Source organism: Centrocercus urophasianus, unplaced genomic scaffold, assembly GCF_019232065.1.
Source record: "Centrocercus urophasianus isolate 14NV4802_14NV808 unplaced genomic scaffold, USGS_Curo_1.0 seq_18, whole genome shotgun sequence".
Taxonomy (NCBI): Eukaryota; Metazoa; Chordata; class Aves; order Galliformes; family Phasianidae; genus Centrocercus; species Centrocercus urophasianus.
In genome coordinates, this window is record NW_024884733.1 from 29,099,725 (window position 1) to 29,122,449 (window position 22,725).

The 22,725-nt window shown below is 45.3% G+C and overlaps 1 long non-coding RNA gene across 3 annotated transcripts in view; it reads right to left on the reverse strand.

Moving 5' to 3' along the window:
- The window catches only part of LOC122160526, a 63,365-nt gene that overhangs the window by 33,361 nt on the left and 7,279 nt on the right, over positions 1-22,725 (reverse strand). Inside the window, exons 2-4 of one of the 3 annotated variants that reach the window (XR_006168853.1) lie at positions 20,550-20,752; positions 15,487-15,570; positions 3,255-6,423 (exon numbers count right to left, since the gene is read on the reverse strand). This is a non-coding gene — a long non-coding RNA (uncharacterized LOC122160526). Of the gene's footprint in view, positions 1-3,254; positions 6,424-9,746; positions 13,361-15,486; positions 15,571-20,549; positions 20,753-22,725 lie in introns of those variants that run through there. The other 2 variants (XR_006168851.1, XR_006168852.1) reach the window with 2 other exon arrangements.

A 22,725-nucleotide genomic window follows, 5' to 3' on the forward strand; every position in this document is an offset into this window, starting at 1 on the left:
TTTTACTGTCCTGCAATTATTTCTACACTATATCAGCTCCCATCAAACATGAGATTCAAGTATTTACCAGGGAATTAAACCAGATTTCATACAAAAGTTCTATTTCATGAACTACTCATAAATGTGATGAATAAAAAAAATTTCCAAACTATTTACTATTATGATAACCCTTACAGGCTATCATAGAGTCTTTCAGGGGATAGATTACCTGCAGTCTTCTGTGACTGTTTAACTGGTGTAACTGGAAGTTAAATGCTTAAACGTAAAGCATTTATCCTTTGGCGACATGTCAACAGCTAAACAGGCACAGGGTTTCTAGGAGAAGGCACAGGAAGTCTAGCATAACCATCAGCAGTCTTCTATTGCAGTGAGGCCGAAAGGCACCGCAGTGTGTATATGACAGAAACTAACGTGTAATTTTAATGAAAGTACAACTCTGAAATTCCTCTGACCACCGAAGCAAAAATGCCATTTATCCTATATTGAGAATCTAAGCAGGGGACCTCATCTTAAAAAAAAGTATGTCTGTATGTCATACATCTGATACAGCACAGGTAGTTCACATCTGTTTCTTTCAACACAGCCATTTTAAGAGCTATCCTTCAACTCTGGCACAGTAACCAGCTCTAACTCAGCCTGTGAGCAACAAGAAAGTAAGGAAATAAGTGGAAACTTCTGAAAGATCGTATTTCGGGGATTTCCCACCCCGATTTTCCTTCTATTCTGGTTTTAATAGAGCCAAGAGCCTGGCCCTGCAGGCAACAGATTTGCTGCCCCACAGGAGAATCGCTGCCTGTGAGCCAGCTGTGTTCCTGCCCCAGGGCTGGCTGCCCAGCCCCAGGAGCACTGCTGCCAGCGCCCTGCTGTGCTCCAGCAACGCCAAGCAGCCCAGGGCTCCAGAACCGGGGAAGGTTGGGCTGGTGATAACATTCAGGCGTCCTGACCATGAAAGGCACTTACACTGCACATATTTAATTCTTGTGAAAAGTTTCTAATTGTTCTTCTGCAGCATCGCAAAGTGATTCCTATTTTGCACACCATCTCAAATGGAAACACTGACTCTGCTTCTTGGAGTAAAAAAAAAAAAAAAAAAAAAGAAATTCAGGGTTCATGAAAAACAGTTTTTTGGGCTACTTCCATAGTTACACTTCACCACATGTATTGCACATATTCATTTTCTCCTGAGATTTAAGGAACTCTGCCCCTTGTCTGCATGGAATCTCTCACTGCGAGCAAAGCCATGCTGTTCATATAGATCTGCAACTGCAAAGCTTAAGTGATGAACTGCACTGAGTTCTGCAATGAATCCTAATAAAGCAGAACAGGATTTACTATGTATTCTCTACAAAAAGGGATTTATTTATTTATTTATTTAGCAAATTCTGGGATTAGCCTGGGGGAAGCGTGAGACAATAGATTTTAACATTTTAATAAATGCATGCAACTCCTTGGGGAAATTAAAAAGGAAAAAATACCAGATCGGTTGTTGCAGCCTGCATGCCAGATTGTTGGTTTTCTTTCTCAGCACTCCTGCATCCCACTGCTCTTGCAATGGTCACCAAGATGAACGTGCATCTCCTCTTGCAGCTCCCTGCATCTGTAGTGCCGTGGCTCCAGCTGACCTGAACAAATCCCTTCGGGGCAGCAGCCACCAGGGTAACCCAGGCAAACACACCAAGGTCTGCTCAGGGACAGCCACGTCCTAATGGGTTTCCTGACAACTCCCCACACCCTGCTCAGGAGATCTGAGGGCACAGCAGGGGGAGGTGGCACAGCCCTGCCCTGCACCTGTGCTGATTAAGCTGGCTGCAGCGCCAGCAGCACGGTCAGCCACGGCAGGCACCCTGTGCCCTGGCTGCTCCACACGTAGGCCTCATGGCCACGGGGCAGGGAAAGGACAGGCAGAGACCCAGAGCAAAAGCAGTGACATGTGCTCAGACAGCCCCTTCCCACCAGGAAGGGGGTTGGTAACCATGCTGCAGTCTATCCAGGTACAGCTACTGAGACAAAGAGCTGGAGCTGTGCTCCGTCCACCTGTGAAAGATGCTGTATTTAACTGCTCTCCATTTCATCCTGCTCTTTAGTTTGCTACAAATGCATGCTAGCTTGTTTAATTTAGAGTCAGCTATAGGTTCAAGGATTCTTCCTCTCTCCTATTAATACTCCCACAGCTATCTAGGAAGCTCAGCTACACAGATATTGACAGAGAGCAATAAATAATAAAGATACTTGTCATTTTTGTTCCCGCAGGCACTGGGACTTCACTTCATGGCATAAGGTGCCTGTTTCAGTGAAAGTGTTCATTAGTGGACAAAACAAACAGGATTAGAAGATGTTTCTAAACAGTCCTTATCTAAAAGTAGTCCTCCACCCTGTGCAGATAGCTACGCGTAAGAAGTCAACTGCAAGGAATAAGACATCTGCACAGGGAGAGTCTGAATCCCTGCTCCCCGGCACCTCTGCCTTCTGTGCAGGGAGTCCTGACCTCCTTTCATCAAATAGGACTCAAGGAGAGCACTTGTCAGGGTAGGAGAAAGGTAATAAACACTTCTGTCAATATCCCGTTCTATGCCTGAATCAAAAGCATTCTTCCTGCCCTGTGCTGCCTAGGGGGCTGTACACGGATCAAAGTTTGTGTAAGCATTAAAGTACAGACAAGGAGTCTCAGGGTAACACTACAGAAGCAGCATAGCCATTTCTAGTCAGAGGAAGCCTGTCTGCTGGTAACTGCTCACACAGCGCACACAGCACACCCAGCTCAGAGTGACCGAGTCACACAGAGCCCTGAGCAGGGCACCAGCCTCCCCTGTAACAGGCTGCAGGGAGCAAGCACACTCAAAACAGCTTTAATCTCCAGTACCTGCTGTTACACCACATCAGGATAGCACCTCTCATCATCAGGAGTGTAAAGAGTTCCAAGTGCTGAGACAGACTGAGGTGTCCAGTTCTTAATCCAAAACAGCAGCACAGCTTTCTGAGTTGGTTTTGTACGATATGCCATAGGAAAAAGGGAAGCGTACCGTATTTAGGTGAGGTGGCTCGATTCATACATCATCTAGGCAAAACAGGAGCCTATGTTATTTCTGTCATTAGTTATAATTAGAGAACTCTAATCAACCCCCTGCCTGCCCCAGTACTCAAAAGTCTTTGAATCTGCAATTTTACCTGTATTCTTCATTAAAGAGGTAAAAAGGAAGAGAAAGTCATTCATGAAATTCCCATCCGCATCAAGGATTTTTATTTCCAGAGGATTTTTATTTTCGAGGTTTTACATTCAACACATGCATCTTTAGTCTTTTTAAGTAGGAATACGGTACTCCACCATTACCACCTCCAATAATATTTCACACTATACATGCATTTATGTAATGCCTAATAAAGATTAGATATTTCTCAGTCTTCTTCAACAGTTATTATAAGACTCTCGTGCAGAGAGAGAAATACAGATCTTTATCTTCTCTCAGGAAGACAACTGCAGGGGGTATTCATTGCATACAGTTGCTGGTGCAAGTGAATTACTCAATAAGCTTCAGCATTTTGAGTCTCAACTATTTCCAACAGATGGTGCTGATGACATAATTGCTAACGACTAAATTTCAACTTGTTAGTGAAGGATTTTTAAAGACACAGGTAAGTAGAGTCGAGTCCAGACTGAGCTCTTCAACAGGGCCACCTTGACACCAATTTCACTTCCATCCATTCCACAGTTTGCTTTCTGCATTTGCAGTAGGTTTCCTACAGATACTGGAAAATACCCTGTTCCCATTCTCACTGCTGAAGCCTGAAGTGTTTCCTTGCAGGGATTATGGATTTCACAAGATGCTGCATTTAACAGGGTCATAGAGACAGGGGGATGATTACCCATACTCTTCCGTTGTCATGTCACCACTCAAAACCTCATCAGTCATAGATGCAATGACATGAAGAAAGACTTATTTTAAGCCAAACGTTTCACTCACAGTCAAGCACGTCTGCCATTACAGAGAATCAAGGAGATCATGCTGCCCCTGCCTCAAACTTCCACAACTTGCAGGAAATCAATTTAAGAGCCTTACACAGCTGATCTCAGAAGCCAATCTGCATACCAGGGGATGTGGAAAAAAAAAAAAAAAAAAAGGAGAGGAGAAAGGTTGGGGGAAGAAGTCCTTCTTTGAGAAGGACAGCACAGATCTGCTTGTTGCTAAGGTCACAAGTTTGCAGTAGAAACTCCTAGTGAACAATCTGACAGAAACATCTTTGTTTTCTACAGAAGCTCAGCACTACTTGCCAGATTTGTTCCCTTTTTCCCCCAGATATAGCTAATTACCTATAAGCTTTAAAGAACCAGTGAAGCTTAATTAAAGTTTCGTGGAGGCAAGTCTCTACGAACCTAGCATGTAATATGCAGAAGCCCCAAAGCAGAAAGCATTTGACTTTCTTGATATATAATCACCTGTCAAACACATGGTCCAATTGCCAGCTCTAAAATACCCCAAGCATGCACTGAGCTCAAGTAGCAATCAGGCCAGGATGTAATGGGTGCTCAAATCCCAGCAGTTTCCATTTAACTGCTGGATGCATGCAAGAGCCTTTATGAACTTGAATCAGAAAGCATCATGTCTATTGACCTAGACGAACCCGCCTCAATCTCATCAGATTTCCAGCATCCTGTCTCTAGAAAGGAACTATGAGATAGCATAACAGCAGGCAGCACCTGTGCCATTCCCACCGAGCAGCTATGGAGTAAAAGGAGCAATAAAGGTAGGAATTGGTTGCAAGCTGTTTGCTCAGCTGATCTGGAACGAGGTGTTTGGTGACTCTCACAGATCCATGCTTTCTGAAACATAATTATCCCAGAACTCAGTTACTGTTGTTGATACAAGCCGAATCAGTGATCTAGGCAAACAAAGCAACAGCTTCTGGAGGTGCAGTGACACCAACTTGCTTACAAGCCCATTACTCAAGTAGCTGAGAATCAAGGAAGTTCGCAGCCTGACCTTCCACTGATCAGCCAGCTCTCCTGCACAGCTGGGTCCCAGGCACTGAGCAACGCAGCTCCAGAGAGGAATTGGCAAAGCAGCTGGAAAATTGTTCAAGGTCTTCTTAAGCACCACAACTATTTGGCACTATTAAAAAGGACACCAGCTCCAAACGCAGCCAAATCAGTTTTTTTAAACTAACAGTCACCTTTGTTCAGACCAGCATACTAAAAGATGCATCGGCGCTGGTACTTCCAGAACTGACATCAGAAGAGGGAAACAAGCACTGCATACATAGGATTTCGTTCTTTTTTGAATGAATAGATCAGGTTCAAAACTGGTAAAGGATTGAGTTTAAAATAGTTCTTCCCTTTTTTTTTCCTTTCTTCTAGTAGCCCATGCAAACAGACCCACACCACAGCACATGGATTCTGACCTCCTGGGCAGTTCACAACCAGCTCTTCATGCATAAGAAATCCCTTCTCAGAGTGCAAAGTCCTTCTGCCTCTCCAGGTGGGACCAGTTTGTATGGAGGGAACCAGAGCTTCAGAGCACAGGGACAGGTTTTCCAGTATCATGCCTGTCCGTCACCACCCACCCCTGCCAGTTCTCTGCAAACAGCATGCTTCATACCTAATAGCTGTAACCATCTGCAGAGACTGACAGGTTTAATACAGCTGCTCAAGTAATCAACTCATAAGCCAGAAGACTCTTACATTCAGTGTTTCAGTTCTAAATAGTTTAGAGAGCCTACCACGAGCAAAAAAAAAAAAAAAAAAAAGTTATTAGTTAATTCACACTAGTTTTCTATGCCAGCATTTCCTAGAAAAATTGATAACTTAATTGATAATTAAGAATTAAAACAGTTAACAACCATTCATCATGACAGAATTTCAAGAACATATGATCTACCTAAAAATTAAAACAAAGAGCAGAGTTACAAGAACCACTGCTGCACAAGTACACTTCTCACTGCAGCACAATCAAACACATTCGTGCTGGCTGTGGCAACACTCTTGGGCACTTTCTCTTAGCACTAAGACTACAACTAATTCAGACACAGTAGCACACTCCAGCAGCTTCTCAAGCACTTCACTGAGTAAGGAGTGCTTCACACAGTGGTTCTCACAGCAGCTAGACCAGAGACAACAGCATTCTGTAGTTTTCATTGTGCCCCTTAGTGTCTCTTTCACTGACACCGTACATCAGCAACAAGCTCACTCTCTCATACTCTGCTCATATCTACCCCAGGTCTGCAATTTCACTCACGCAGAACTGCCTGCTATTTGTTCAGCTTTAGCCTGAGCTCCGGTGCTTTCTCAACATCATCAAAAATCTTCTCTGTTTTATGGGGAAATGTCTCAGGTGCCAATCACAAACAGCCATGTGTAGAAATTGCCTCCCAGTGGAACCACTGAGCACACACAAACGTGTGACCAGTTTTTCTAACAGCTTCTGGCAGGACCTGAAACGCCAGATAGAGAGAAAAACATTTTTTTTGTATCATCACCCATCTCTCTCCAGCATCTCCCACAGGAAACGGAAAACATTCCCTCTGCAAAGTTGCACAGAAGAATGGACAGACAAACAAACACAAAACAAACAAACAGACCAAGCATTAAGCAGAGCTACATGCATCCATATCTTTACAATCTCTCACTTCACACTTCACCACCTTGTAACCCCTCACCAATTTTAGTTGGTTTTGGCAGAGGAATAAAAATCCACCTCCTAAACTCTTAATAGAATCAGCTTATCAAACAGCATCCTACTGATGGAGGAAGCTTAGAAAAAAAGAAAAAGAAAAAGCTTACCTGCAGTATTTGAAGGTTCAAATGAGGTAGAAATTACAGAAGCATTGGTGAAAACACGCAACCAACTGAGGCATAAGACAGCACCAAGCTCAGGAAAGGTTTTATTGCCATAGAAATCCCCTGGGACCTATGAAGTTCTTTCTGTAACTGTACTAGTTACATCAAAAACCTGCTCAAACACATATTACTATGCACTACAAACAGATCAGAAATGAGGATTTAGAAAAAATGCCTGGACTTTTCCCTAGGACAACTCCTGCTGCTGCTGTAGTTCTGATCACCAGCTGACCCACATCCAATCAGGCAAAGTTGCTTCAGCTGTGGGCTCTGCCTTCGGTTGAGGCAACTTTAAGGAGTATGACTCTGTCCTGCTCCATGCCAGAAAGTTGCATTCTGAAACTGCTGCCTTTTCACTGGATGTATCCCATGCAAAGGACTGAGCTCATAATCAGCAGCGGGTACCTGTTACAAATGTCATTTTTTGTGAGCCAGAACAGGAGATCTCAGCGCTGTGAGCGCTGCACTGCAGCTGCCCTCCTGCACCTGGAAAAACAGCCAGGCCTGTGGCAGCCTGCAGCCCACACCAGGACCAACCGCCTCCGGCTCAGCGGTCTTCTTGTCTGCTCCTTCTCTCATCCCCTCCACCTGTGTCATGCTCTCTCCTCAGCACCTACACCTAGTCCTGCCTAGACATAACCTGCAGCTGTTTGCAGATGACAGACGTTGCCTTTGGCTTTGTTATTTTCCACAGGGTGTGTCATTCTTGGCGCTGTTTCCTGAGATGGCAGCTTTGAACTCCACATTGCTCAGCCTCTCCTCCGCACATAAGAGCAAGGAGTACAGAAGAGTACACAGCTCATCATGTTCAGCCTCACCAAGCCCAGGTCTCCCATAGTTACTTGTTCTCTTTGTATTTTGTCCTCAGATCTGGCCGCAGCAGCCCTCACTGCCCCTGCATCAGGAAAAGCTGTGCTGGGACAGGGCTGCAGGGAGCAGCAATCACATACCAGAAATGAGCTGAGGGTGATACTGGTGCAACCTCATGGCACACGAAGAGAGCCAGGGGCTGGTAACTGCATCTACTGACAGCCCCAGACAAGGCATGGAGATTAATCGGGTCCAACATCCAGCCAGGGAATTCAATCAGGATCAAAAGGAGATGGACCCAGAGACAGGACTGGAAACAAGCGTACCATGTGAGCTCAAGCCTGCCCAGGAGACAGAGCCAAAGACAGGATTGGAGATAAGCTTCAGCTTACATTTGAGATCTGATCAGGTAACAAGCTACCTGCAGCACGGCCTGAAGGTCTACCCAGCAGAAAAGCACCACTGCAATATCATTCAGGCAAAGACTGAAGAACAGGGCCCGAGTTTAAGTGGGACTCCTGGTCCCATGGGCAGGAGGGTGGTTGTGAGCCCTGAACAAGGCAGGTTAGGGCCGTCATGGCCTGTTAGTGCTCACATTTGGCTGAGTATTGGCCTCTCTCCTGTGCTGACAGTAATGCTGCTTCCCCGTGTTTTCTACCTGGACAATGCATGCAGCTATCTGCACTGCCAAGGGCCATCTTGCCCAACCACATGGAGACAACAAGCAACCTGGAAGGGTATCTGGCTCTGCAGCAGCATCTAGCAATGCTGCTATCCTGGTCTGCTGAGTCAGGACCGTGTTTCCCTAGCCTGCTCCCCTTCTGCAAAGCCCTCTCCTGGTACCCTGCCTCCTTGGAGTGGGTGCCTGGCTCATGTCTATAATGGGGCAGTTACATTTTGTTTTCAATGTGAAAATTAAGCCTGAAGAAGAAACCAACTCATTACATAGAAATCAACCCCAAAGCCCTTATACAGTCCCAAGGTTTCTACCTGCATGCCTCAGATAAAAGCCATTTACATAGTTTTGTGTTCTGGTAGGCTAGAGATCTCAAACATGACCTCTGCTTTTGTACTAAAAACTAAGGGAAGACCAGGGCCAGCAACAAAAGAACCTTGTGAAAAAGGCCCCTGGGAATCTTTGTGCCTGCAGAGGAAGGCACCAAGATTTTACAGTGCAAAGGTTTGGGGATCAGGGCTTGGAATCAGAGTAACAGCTCAGCCTCTCCTAGCAAGACTAAGGTTTCTGGGGCAGACCTAGGAGAGCTCTCTGGAAGTGATCAGCATACAAGTAGGCAATTACTTGAGGAGAACATGAGTTCCTTGGGGGAAAGTCTATGGCTTGAACTCCTGAGACTTCAGCAGAAGGCTTCATAGCATAGAATGAAACCAGCAACAGAAGGAAATTATTTTGGAAATGGATGAAAAGTAGAGAGAAACTGTTTGAGGAGTATTAACAGAATAACTGTAGTTTTTCTAGAAACACTGCACACTGGATTACTCTGGAAAGAAGTTAATTTTACCCCACACATGTCATGTGATAATACTTCATGGTGCACCATGTCTGAGGTGTATCAATCAGTGAAAGGGAGAAGCAACAGAAACGGCGATCATAGCCTAAGCTGAGGTTCTTATTTATGCTAACTGTACTTGTTTCAATCTTTTTAAAGCAGATTTCGAATTGTGTCCCCACCTGCATCATAGCCAGGTTTGTGAGAGGGGCTGTAAGGGTAACACCCGCAAATCAAGACCCACTTCCAGTGAAGGAGCCACTTTGCACTTCCTGTCAAGGAATCGTCTGACATGGCTCCACAACGATTGCCACAAGGCCTAGGGGCAGTTCTTGCAGAGCTTCCCCAGTTACCTGCCAGGAGCTGTCAGAGGCAGAACAGTGCAAGACAGAAAGAATCGTAACAATGACTCTGGTGTATCTTCTAAATATAATGAAAATGTTTGTGAACATTTTTCAAAGCACACGAAGTGACAACTCACTGCCAGAGTTACAGGACTGTTCCATTTACAGCAAATTGAACGCCATTAATTTCCATTAGATAATTCTTGCTGGGGAAACCAGTTTGTGACCAGCGTGCTGGCTCCCTTTTGCACAGAAAAGTGAATTAAAAAATGGATTGAGAGGATTCCCTCCTAACCCACCCCTGTGACAACTACTGCTTCAATGTTTATTGAAGGGGGGAAATGATCTGTTATCTATTCTGTAATAAGATGACAATAAACTGAATGCTTTGAAGTTTGGCAGTGCACCATCATTTGCTGTTGGTAATGTTAGCCTTACATTCATAGGACACTGTTCTTGCTTATGGATTAAAGAAAAATGAAAATGACATCGCTTCCAGCTGAACATCCTGGTCTTAGGCTGCAAATACAGCAGAGAAAGCTACAAGTAAATGGGAACTTCCCCTTAAAAGCTGTGTAAAAGAGGTTGTAGGTTTTTTATTTTTTCACTGACAGGCAAATCTGAAAGTTTTAAGGTTGAATATTTCCCTTTATTAAACGTACAGAAAAAGAGATGTTGAGGAATACCACCAAGGTCAGGAATGCAGACAGGATAAGAACACAATTATTTAAGCTGTAAGCAGAAAGCTTACAGAAAATCCATCACAGATATTAGATTTTAAACTTCCACAAATTGCAGAAAAAAATACTCTGTGCTACACTTGTCTAAGTAAAAGTTCACAGTCAAATTTGTCGTGATGGAATAAGGGAATGGTAGCTTGGGAAAAAAGTTAACGAGGAACTGGCTGGTTATAAATGCAGCTAATGCAGACAGTATGCTGGGGAAGAGCAGAGGAAAATAGGTGTTTCAGTGGCAATACACTTTGACTGTAAAATGGCTGATTGCAGCAAACAAACTTAACCTGATTCGGTCACCTACCCTGGGGGGAGAAAAAAGTTGACTTTTCAGGAAATCCTAAGCATTACTGAATGACTGAAAGTTGACAAAAGACCGATTATGAATTGTTTGTATGAAGACTCTTAGTGCGAGATTCAGCAGAGCTCGTGCCCAGCAGTCCTATAGCAAGCCTAAGAGGCTGCCTTCGATTTCTTCAATCTTGTAGAATTTATCATGTTTTTAAATGCACACTAACAAAAAGAACATTTTCCTATGTAAATAGATTTTGAAAGACCGCAGAAAACTGCTAAACATAGACTTTGCTAGGACTGGACTTAAGGTTGAAGACCAAAAATGCATTCAGGAAAAAAAAGTTTTAGTTCAATGCAGCCATGGTGTATGAAAATACAAACCAATAGTCTGAACAACAACAGCAATATTAATAGGAATGAAAGAGAGTGGTATGTTTGAAGGCTGTGGAAATACACACCAGAGGGAAGAAACACGTCACCTTATGGAACTGTTCTTTCCCTGAGGCATTCCTTCAATTGGAGTTTTCCTTTGTTTTTCCCGGGGTCTCTTTCATCCAAGAAAGGCACATGAGCTAACCAAGTGCCAGAGCCAGCAGTGCTGAACAGCCCTCCTGAGCTCACGGCAGGACCTGGGCAAGCCTGCACAGGGAGGGGAGGTGAAGAGCAGGGAATTTCAGGTAAAAATGCTGGAGGGCAGCATGGTGGCACATGCTTTTCCTGCACTTTTCCACTTACTTCAAAGTTCTCCCTGGAATGCTACTTGCAACAATTTCTCTTAGGAGCCATTTTTCTGTGCCAAGGAAATACCACTGACCATTACTCATTTTAGGAAAAATAATTTGCTTTTTCTTTTTTTTTTTTTTTTAACAGAGGAACTAAAAAAATAAGTACGGTTAAAAGAAAAAATAAGCAATTGTGGATCGTGTGTGACACAGAGCCCTGATTCCTCACAGTCACCTGATTTGTCAGCTGTCTCCTGCTCCCAGCTGCTTCTCACCGTGATCTCTGCCTCTCAGCTGGTGGAGCCACACCATCCCCAGCGGTGCCCCAGTGCCAGGGCATGCTCCAAGCACGGCACAGTAACTGCGCTGCTCCTCTGCTGCCTTGGCACAGCATCCTGGCTGCGGCACAGCTTCTGCAGACAGCTGGCTCTGCACGGAGCTTACAGAGGGCTGTGTGCATCTCCTCACGCGTGGGCAGAGCTTGCTGCGAAGGAGGGCCGGGGCCCCACAGCGTGTGGGCAGGCAGCACTGCGCCGCTGCTGAGCTCAGCGTGGACGTGGGCCTAGGAAGGGACACTTCCTATGTTTGTGTCGGGATTAGGGGAGACCTTTGCCACACCGGTTAGCCCCACGCTCCCAGTTGCTCTTGCATTAGTGTTGGGGCTGCCTGGCTAATTGTGGCATGCGAGCGGCAGGCTGCGCAGATGTCAGATGTCACGCTCTATCTGATGAAGAGGTCCCTGCCTCGGGCTGTTTATATATGACCTACCAGAATTTCCTGCTGCATGATGAAATAATTAGGGGGCCCTCATGCAGGGAATAACGTTGCGAGTAGGTTGCAAAGGCATTACACATACAAAAAGAAAATCCTAAGCGTTTTCCTTATCTGTGATACAATCTTCCAAGTCTCCATATGTACGTTCAACTTGTTTGTATTTTTTCTTTTAAAGTTCTACATGCAGATGCTAAATGAAGGCTTCAGAAAGTTTAGCAGCATGCTTTCCTTTATGCTCAGATTACATAGTGGGAATAGTGGCATAAGCAAACAGGAAAAAGGGGAGATTTATTTGTTTGTTTTAAATCAAGATTGCCATTTGCCTCTTTAAGGCAGCAAGCTCTCAACTGTGGATGGTTTAATGGAAGTCGATCCTGTCATCAAAAAGAATCTCATTTTTGTGTCACTTCTTTTTTTCCAATCAGTTTTAAGTTTCAACTGTTTTTATACATAATAACACTGTCCATGTGTCCAGGTTGCTCCGTATTCTGACCGATCTCACCCCTCCGCTATCACTGCTCACTGCACTGAAAAACCAAGTGAAGCACGCCCTTGCTTTCAGCCTGGAACAGTTGACCCATGCCTATCAAAAGCGTAACATTCTGACCTGACGTGTCCCAAATATGCCCAAAGCAGCTGAACCGGGCTGAGCTGAGCTTCTCCTGTCTGGCAGCAGTGGAGAAGCTGGTTCAGGCAGGAGCGCTGAGGGGAGCACTGTCCAGAAGCAGCCTCCAAGAGGAGACCCACTGAGCTGCTGGCTCGTGCCGGGGCTGTGCCCAGACAAGGACAGCGTGCCAGGAGGGCTGCAGGCAGCAAGTGTGGCTCCTGAGGACACTGAGCCCTCTGAGAAATTCCTCTGTGTTTCACAGAGTTTCATCAAGTCTACAAGTCTGAGATAAGATGGAAATCTTGCAGGAACAAGCTTGTTGCATCTTTCTGCCCTGGGGAGCTGCTTTCCTGGGCTGGGCAATAAGCAGAGTTTGAGATATGGGGCTCTTCTGTCTCAGGGAGGAAATGTTCAGGACAGGCTTACTGTGTGTATGAATACAGCACAAGAGGCAATAGGCACAAACTGAAACACGGGAGGCTCCTTCTGAACATAAGGAAACAATTTTTCGCTGTGAGGGTGGTTGAACACTGACAGAGGTTACCCAGAGAGCTTGTGAAGTCTCCATCTGTGGAGATACAACTCAACTGGACACGGTCCTGGGCAGCCTGTTCTCTCTGCCCCTGCCTGAGCAGGAGGGTCATGCTGGGCAATATCTGGCAGAGGTCCCAGTCAGCCACAGGTATTCTGCAATCCTAGCTATGATTCTGTGGAAATAGTGGTAAGGTCATCTGTAAGCTTGGAAAAAAAAAAAAAAAAAGACTGTAATGAGCTGAGAAAGTCTTCCTGGAAGCATATTTAATTTGCACTTAGTCTGTTAGCTACTTACAGTGCAGTGAAAAATGTTGTGATAAATTCTTTCAATTCAGAGACAAAGTGACAGTTCTTACCCTTCCCTGCCATTCTTACTGCCCACATGACTACACTGACTTCTGTCGGCCTCAGGACATCCCCTGTCTTTGTCAGAGCTGTTGCCTGCCTGGATAGATATTTTATTTAGGATTGTAAATATTTTCTTTTCACTTTTCCTGTTTTCAAAGGATACTGTTATTATTCTACCAAGGAAAGCTTAGAAACAGCATTCATATTGTTTGTAAGAAGACAGAAGTGTTAGATAAATCCTGCAGCTTAGATTAAGAAAATCAAGGAAAATGTTTATTTGTTTGTTTGTTTGTTTGTATAACACATGGATTTTGACCAATTAATCACCTGTACAAAGGGAGCACAAATTGCTCATAAATGTATCAGTAAAAAATCAGAAATCTTGTGAAGCCGTTTCTCAAAATGGGACATTCTCACAGAAAAGCAGCAGTAGCAGAGGATAAATGAATAAGCCAAACTTTTTCTTTTTTTTTTTCTAAAATGCTGTTATCATGAATCATAAAATAATTTTGGTTGGAAGAAACCGTGGAAGGCAATCTGGCAACCCCTGCTCAAAGTGAGGGAACTCTGACAATAGATCAGGTTTCAGCGTCTCCAAGGATGGCAGCAGATGAAGTCTGCCAACCCCCACAGCATTTACCTTCGCTTGTTTCCAACAAAGCTGCCATATGAACCCCTGTAGCCTACATTTATTCAGAATGTCAGTAACAACAGCAATAAAGAGGTAAATGCACCTTCTCATTATTAACTGTATTAGCTGCTAACCGATGTATTTGAGTGAAGCTGTGGGTGTGAATCCAAGAACACTGCAGGCTCTCAGCAAGGAGCAGCTGGCAGCTTGGGATCAGAACGCTACACATCTTCTTTTTCTGGCAACTTTTCCCACTGATTCTTCAACATGACACACTGCAGTGTGGAACAGGCTGAATTGCACCACACTAATTTATTTGCTTCTTACACAGACTCAAATGATGCACAGAGACACACTAAAACACATTTCAAAGGCTGACCTCTGCAGATCTGCTGAATTATTGTGTTGTCAGTGTGATGGCCGTAGATATTTTCACAGTTAGGAAAGCATGACATAGAGTTCCACATTTCCCAAATATAAAAAAGTAAATATGTCACTGCTCTACAGATGCAGAATTTCTTTGCTGTGAGAGCAGTGAGGTGCTGGAACAGCTGCCCAGAGAGGCTGTGATGCCCTGTCCATCCCTGGAGGTGTTCAAGGCCAGGTTGGATGGGGCCCTGGGCAGCCTGGGCTGCTGTGAAATGTGGAGGTTGGTGGCCCTGCCTGCGGGGGGGTTGGAGCTTCATCATCTTTGAGGTCCCTTCCAACCCAGGCCATTCTGTGATTCTGAACACAAATCCATTTCTAAGTCATCACTGCTGTGTTTTCCAGCAGTCTTTCTCAGGATTTCTGAATTATCTCAGCAGCCTTTCCTTCTATTTCTAAGTGGATCCTGACCTTCACTAACTAAAAGTTGAAGAACAATACACCGATATTTCTTCTAGCACATGCTGTACCCACAAGATTCAGTTCAAATTAGCATTTCCTAAGTTAGGTTTGTATGTAACACTGTATTCATTACTACTAAGGAAGTCAGTCTAAAGGTCTGGAAAAAAACCGAACACGTTTCCCTGATCATAGTCCTCCATTTGGCTCACTATTTAAGTTTCTATAACTATTTTAAAAAGGTACAGACTCATTTGCTCACCACCATATTCAAGTATTCAGCACCAATGAAGTCTTTGGGTGGAGAGAACAAGTGGCGCAATAGAGTGCATCTGACACTAAAGCAGCAGCATTCTACTCTCCTGAGTAAAACAGAGCTGTATTGCAGTGTTCTGATATCACAAGGAAACTGCTACCAGCTCAATTTAAGCTCCTTATTCTGTGTGTACCAGTGCACCTTTGAGAAAGAAAGTAAGAGGGGAAAAAAAGACCACAGAACAGGACAAGACAAGAAAATTTCACTCACTGTGTACTGGAAGACTACAACCATCACAGATATCAAGTCACATATCTTCAAGGCCAGTCCTCCCTTGACAGCAGCCACTGCTTTCTGCAAGGGAAAATCAGCATGTTATGTGATGAGGAAAGGCACTGCCTTCCTCAAGGACCAATTTGGCACAGCGGGGAAGGTAGCTAAGGCAATATGCATCTCAAAGCGGGGGAAAAATTAAAGGCAGGAAGAGCACCAGTGGATTTGGAAGGGAATGCAGGAAAGGAAAGTAGCACTAGTAACCAGAGGAGGATAACAACAATAAGGACTGCAAATAAGGAAGAGCAAGTGGATTTGAGGGGAAAAAATAAAAAATAATTAAAAAAAAAAAAAAACGGGGAGAAAAAGCACCATAACAGAAAAGCTAAGGACATCATTACATTATTAGATGGACATCAACTAAGTAGCAAGGGAAAGTCAGCTTGTCTGCATACACTGACTGAAGTTTTTTCAACAATGCAAGTAAAAGAAAATTTCTATTCTTCCCACTGATCACAGGTCAGAACCCCAGCCTCCTCACACATCGCATCAGAGTTCAGTCTGCTCCTCCCCAGCTCAGTGCCAAGGCCATGCAGCTCTGCAGGCTCTGTGCTACTATGAAGGAGCCCAGCCAGGCTCACTCGCCAGCCCAGGGGGTGCACCTGACTTACAGTGATAGAATGCTGCCTCCAGTGTTGCTCCTCTCTGGCCCAACAAATACCCATGCTTGCTGTTACTGCTCATGTGAATAGGGCTTCAGGAGCTGCAGTCCCACCAGCATGGGAACATCACTGCTCATCCTCCTTCGCAGAGAGATTAAATGAAAGTCGCTGAAAAATTCATTCAGCCTTCCCTCCTTTCCTCCCTGGTGCCCCAGGATACCAATCTCACAAACAATCATCTTCTTCAGGCAACTCCTCTGGGGCTGGGAGAAGGCAGAACGGCGTTTCCCTACTGGCTTTTCCAAGGACAGCATCAACACTGGGAGAAGCCCAGGAGACAGCTGAGCCCTTCTTCCATAGCAGTGATAGTATACATTAACTGGACAGCAAGTGGTCTCTCATCCTGTGGAATTACTGCTTCTTCGTACAACGCTGTTGTATCAAGAGGTGACACGCATGTAGAGAAGCTTACACCTGCACATCAGGTACGTGCAGGAGGATTACAGTGCTCCTGCTCTTACGGAGGGCCCAGACTTCATCGCTCACCTCTGACCTCTGCGCAAGGGTGAATAAAAGAAACTGCTTCTGCACCAGCATGCCCGTTCTCTCAGTGCAACCCCACCAAGAAATGGAAGGATGGGTTCATGCCTTCCTGACCCAGGGCTCAACACAGCCATCTGCACAGGGGCGCTCACACAGTGTGCAGCGATCCGAGCAGGCAGGGCAGCGCACTGCGCTACGCCAGAGCAGCCCTGCAGCAGGGCACAGCACAGCCATACAGCGGCATGGTGAGACCTCTGCCAGCCATCCGTCTGCCTCTGCAGCTATTCAATTTTACTGACTGACCTCACATAGCTGAGAACAAAAACGACTAAACTAAGAACACATCAAAAGCTGTGGGAAATTCCCTTCACAGCTGGCTGCTGACAGAGCTGCAGAACTGTCCCCAGAAAGGTTCGCAGGCTTGAGGAGAGGCTAATGTGTGCATAAAGTATCTGTTGAACCATCCTTTTCTTCTTGGCCTATTGTTTTTCCACAACACCAACTCGCAATCCCTGTCTAAGTGTGCATTTAATCCAAAACCCAGTAGTCAAAACATAAATAAACAACCCCTTACGTAAACCAAATAAAACCGCTGAAAGTTGATGCACGAATTACAATTTTTTTCTTCTGTCTTGATTACTCCTTCAAACCAAAACTCCCATTAACTCCCAGGACCTTCTCTCAGCGGTTCCAGGTGTGAGAGGTGCACCTCAGGACATCCCTCTCTGATCCCTGCCCTGTGCAGCACTGCTGGGGCAGCCCTTTGTTCTCTCCTTGCCTGCATCTCAGCCTCCCCTCTCACTGCAGAACACATAATCGTAACAGACACCATATCACTAATAACGGATACTGCATATAAAGAGACACAAAGTGGAGGTAATCATGGTTTTACAGGTTCACTAGGATTTTTGTCTTGGTGGTCCACTCGATCACACATCTTTGAAGGATAACAATAAAGGGCCTTGAGTGTGAAAAGGACTCCAGTCGAGGGGAAACCCGAGCCCCCTTGCTGCCTGCCCTGTGATTTCTGTGATTGATTATACATATCCTCCTCTCAGTTTTAAGCTATTCTTCGTTTATTTCATTTGCAACCTTTCTAAGCCTTTTCCTGATAATCATTTTATTCCTTGGTCTTCCTTTCATTTGGTGACAGCTGACCTGGCAGCAAGCCCAAAACATGGTAAATGACAAATCACTACCAGATGAAGCTCTGAGCTTTACATAGAGTATTTCCCCCGGCCACAGAAAACTTTGAGGCCTAATAAAATTACAAAAGAGACTGAGAATTACACCAAGATCAAGCTTTATATGAAATCTTCAGTTACAGGAAAGTATACTAATTCTCCAAGTTCTGAACCAAGTAACTGGGTTAATGAAATTTTATATAAGCTATAGTTTTAGGAAGAGTGATGGGAATGCAAATCCACAGCAACACCTCACTCAGGGTCTGAGACTTGCAGTCACACCTGGGAGCAGGAAAGGTCCTTTGTTCCCCCTGGCAAACAGCAGCCGCAGCCAGAAGCGCCCCCTGAGAAGCGGTGGTCCAGCTGCTCCATGCTGACACAGGACCGTGCCACGTTAGCTCCCGTCCGTGGCACTCGGAGGGGGTGCTGCTTTCAAGCACTGCCACAGAATTTGCCTGCAATGCAGCATCTTGGGCGACAGAAGAAAGGGAAGAAAGCAATACCAGAACTAACTGCTGCTAACAACTGCATCGGCTCCTTCTCTGAAGAGTGAATTTCCCCTACGAGGTGAAAGAAAGAAGCAAAGAAGTCACGGTCAGGAGAGAAGATTCTTCTCCTGAGCACCCACGAAGTCAGCACTGAAGCCAAGAGGCTCTGAAATGGGAACATTTTCCCGAGCCTTTTTTCACCGTCCCAGTGCTGATGCCACAGAACAGTGCATTTGTTACTCAAAGTTACCAGACAGGAATTGAGATACTCCTTTTTGCAACAAGGCCTCCTCGTTTTTCCTAGATAGATATTTATAGGCATTTATAGTGCCCTTGGAGTTCATGCATACAGTTACAGCTCTTTATCTAACTGTATAGAGGTCTAAGTATCTGGGTATAGTGATTTTATTGGAGATACAGAATGATAAAGTGTATGTAAACTGAAACCATTCTGACTCACATAATGCAGGCTAAACAATGCCTGGCTGCAGACACAGCCAAAAGACATAAAGTGAGGCCAGCAGAGTCCTAAGGAGAGAAAACCCTCCTGGGACACACTCCTCAGAAATGCTCAAGATGAATGATACAGCCACGCAATGAATGCTTAAAAGTAAAATCAAGGGGAAAAGACTCTGTAACAAAGTGTTGTTTGGCTGTAGTTCTGTGTATTCCAGATGAAAAACATCTTGTTTTTCATAACTGCTGGGAAACCACTCCCTTAAGAGGGGTGTTGTTTGATTTCGTGAGAAAATTTGTAAGATATTGAACAGTCATGTATACAAACATGGAATATACAGCACAGGACAGACACAATTAGCTGCCTCCGAATGCAGCCCTCATTCACCAAGGACTTAATTTGGCATTCATAGGGTATGGTTATGAGAATTTGTCACCACCAACTAAGCTAGCACACATTCAGTCATGCTTGTCTCTGAGGTGCAATGGGAGTGAGCGGTGCTGGGATCACCAAGCTGCACCCTGCAGGCAGCACATTCCCACATCTCCACACCAATTCTGTTGCTGCAGTGCACCAATGGGGAGCAGGAAGGCTGGCTTTGTGCTGCATGCCCACCACAGCCCGGAGTGTTGTGCAGCCAGACAGCACTGCTTTGTCTGCTGTAAAAAATACTTAAGGAGATCACATGCAGTTATTCCAAGAATAATTAAACTTGACTGCTTTATGATTTTTTTTTTTTTTTTCTCCTCAAATAGGCCAGAACCCTGGGTTCAGTGTCACAAACCTGCCACAGTCTGTGCATCTCCATTGGCTCAGCCCAGGGCCATCAAGAGCAACCTGGTAACAGGACAAACACCAGGACAAGCACCAGGCCCATTCAAACGGGTTGCTGCTGAGCAAGAAACCAGTGGAAATAACCATGAATGCTGAACTTTGGTGAGGTGTTCGCTTCTCACCACTGGAGAGGCCATTTTTTTCTGGGCGCGTTTTTCTTTCTTCCAGCAGTTTTGAAGTCACCTGAGAGATAATTACACTACACCCCCTCAGCCTTCTCAGCTTGCAGATTCATGCCCCTCCTCAGCAGGCCCAGCCAACAGGACTGGACAGGAGGGGTGACGGGGAGCCCTGCGCAGCATCCTCTGTCCTGGGTATCACCGCTGTAACAGTCACAGGGGCATCCACCACCTCTGAGCACACAGGACAGGGGAGCACAGACTGAAATTGCAGCAAGCTGTAGGTGGAGGTGAGGGGAACTTCAAAGGGTCAAAGCTAGACAATACCTTCCTGTCTTGGGGAAGTGCACTTAGCTTGGTAGAGGAGAGAGGAGGGAGGCCCTGTCAGCCTTCATTGCCGAAAGGTAATGGTACACAGTAATTTCTTCTGATAATGTCACCAGAAGAGGAAGTAATGCAGACTAAACTCATTAAGGTCTGAGGGGAACATCATGAGGGGCTCTCTTTCTGCAGGAAGGAGGACCACAGCCTGAGCTGTCTGAATGGGGGAGCATCTGTTGTGGCACAGACCGAAAGCTATCAGGGGTTCCCTTTTTTATACATTTTAGTTCCTAAAGTCAAACTTCTCACTTTTCAGACTAAAATGATCTGTCCTTCCAAAGAGAAAATTAAAAAAATTAAAAAAAAAAAAAAAAAAAAAAAAGGAAAAGAAGCTGGCACATCAAGTTTAAAGCTGATACTTTCAGTATTTTGGAGGCATTTGAACAACTCACCTTCATCGGTGTGGTTGTAGCAAGCAGCCCAGTAAGACATCACATTTCCGTAAGTGCTTGCTCCAGAGGCCATTAAATGTAATGTAGATATTTCCATTGGCTTTGCATCAAGACCAGTACTGCTTTGATTCGGAGGCTTTCCAAGCGCTCTGTGTGCAGGGGTGGAATAGTCCCCAGCAGGCTCCCACCAGAGGGTGCATCGTCTGCCAAAAATAAGCAGCTATTCATGCAGGGCACCTGAAGCGTGCATAGATTTAACACCCAGCTCTCCCACCCTTCCTGCGCCTGCAGGCCTGCAGCACATCTCCCATGGCATGGGCAGGAGGTGGCACTGTGAGCAGGGCTGTGCCATTGGCACAGCAGCAGAGCTTTGCCTATGCACCTCCATAGAGAAACGGCCTTGGTTTCAGAAGAAATGCAGTCTGATCTCTTCTATTGTACGTCAGCGGTACGACAGCTGAATGCACATAAATCTGGTATGGTTGGTGTTAAACCTGCTAGTCCTCCTGCAGAGGTTAACCTGAATATTTAAGATACAATTTGGTGTGTTTTCTCCACTTGGACAGCCGATAGAACTGCCCACAGCTCTGACCTGACCTCCCCCTCAACGGGGACAGCACTTGGCCTCAGCTCCTCTCCTGCTTAAGCAAAGCCATCCCCCCCCATCCCCCACAGCAGGGCTGGATCCCACCCATGTTCAGGGAGACTCGTGCATGGAGCTTGAACCCCAAGCAGAAATCAATTGATTAGACAAACTGGGCTTTATCTCAAAACAAAAACTGTTGCGACTTCATGCCGGTGTCAGTTGGAAATGTTCTGATGGACAACCATGCCTCACGGCACACAGCCTGTCAAGCACACAACACCCTGGAAAAAACTTTAGTTTTAAAGTAAAGATGGTGATTAATCATTTCAGCTAAAACAAAGCATTCTATTTCTGCCTCTTTGGAAATACTTTTTTCAGTTTTTGAAACTAATGTTGCTCAATAGACTGTAAAATAAACTGCAAAATAAAACTGTCAAAAAAAGAGAAACTTTTCAGTGAAGAGTTTTAGTTTTGTTAATCAGACTGCTCGATCCTTTTCTTTCTTTTTTTAAGAATTTGTGCTCATGGGAAAAGTAGGAGAAAAAAAAGTCTGTTTTGGAATGAAAGGCCAAAGTCATAAACTTCACTACAGAATGAAAAACACAATGCAAGCACTGCTGCACCATGAAGTGTTTGCCCGTATTTATGGATTATACCGTTTCACTCAGCATATCTAAAATATCAGTGTAGCCATTCATTTTCAAACAAACATATGTATTTCATCTGTGTACAAGCATACTTCCATGAGAAACTGAAAATCCTCAGAGAGAAGACCAAATCTTGCAGTCATTATTCAGGCTGAAGGCGGCGGGCACTTTGACAGAGTGTGGAACAGGAGGTTTGTTACACGAACAACGCTGCAATTTTGGTTTTTAAACACAGAACATCCACACTTGTCATCACCAAATACGTAACTAGTTTTTGCATCCAAAAATGTAAATAACCCATTATGTGAAATAAACCATTTGTCTAAGGTGGCCTTTCTTAGGAATGAAAGATTTAATACTAAGAGGAATATAAACAATCTGACAACGCAGTCAATTGAATCGCCATGACTCCAATTCGGGAGGTGTAGTTGAACTCCAAACCGGTCTGCTCCGTACAGAGCGAGTCAAAGAGCCTCAAAATGTCCTCGAGCCCGAGCTTGGCCTCGCCAAGTAAAACAGGCACCGTTTTCCTGCAGAGCAGCGCTTTACACCCCTGTAAAAACTGCAGAAGTGAAGATCTGTGGCGCAGCGTTCCCTGGCAGCAGCCGGCTTTGGCTCGCCGTGGCCACAGGGCTCTGCGGGCGCCCAGCTGGGCAGCGCTGCAGGAGGGGCTGCCGCCCCACAGAGCCCCCAGCAGCTCCTGCACAGAGCCCCCAGCAGCAGGCAGGGCAGCGCGGTGCGGAGCTCTGCACAGCCGGCTGCAGCGCGCCTCAGGCATGAGAGCGTGTTTTCCATTCGGAACTCTGGAACTGGATACTGCGCCAAACCTCCCGTCGCCGAATAACTTGCCTACATGTGAGGCAAGTGGCTGAGCGTCAGAAGCAGCCATCAAAGGTTCTGCAAGCTATTTACACAGAGACCTGCTAGCCTAGACAATGTCCTA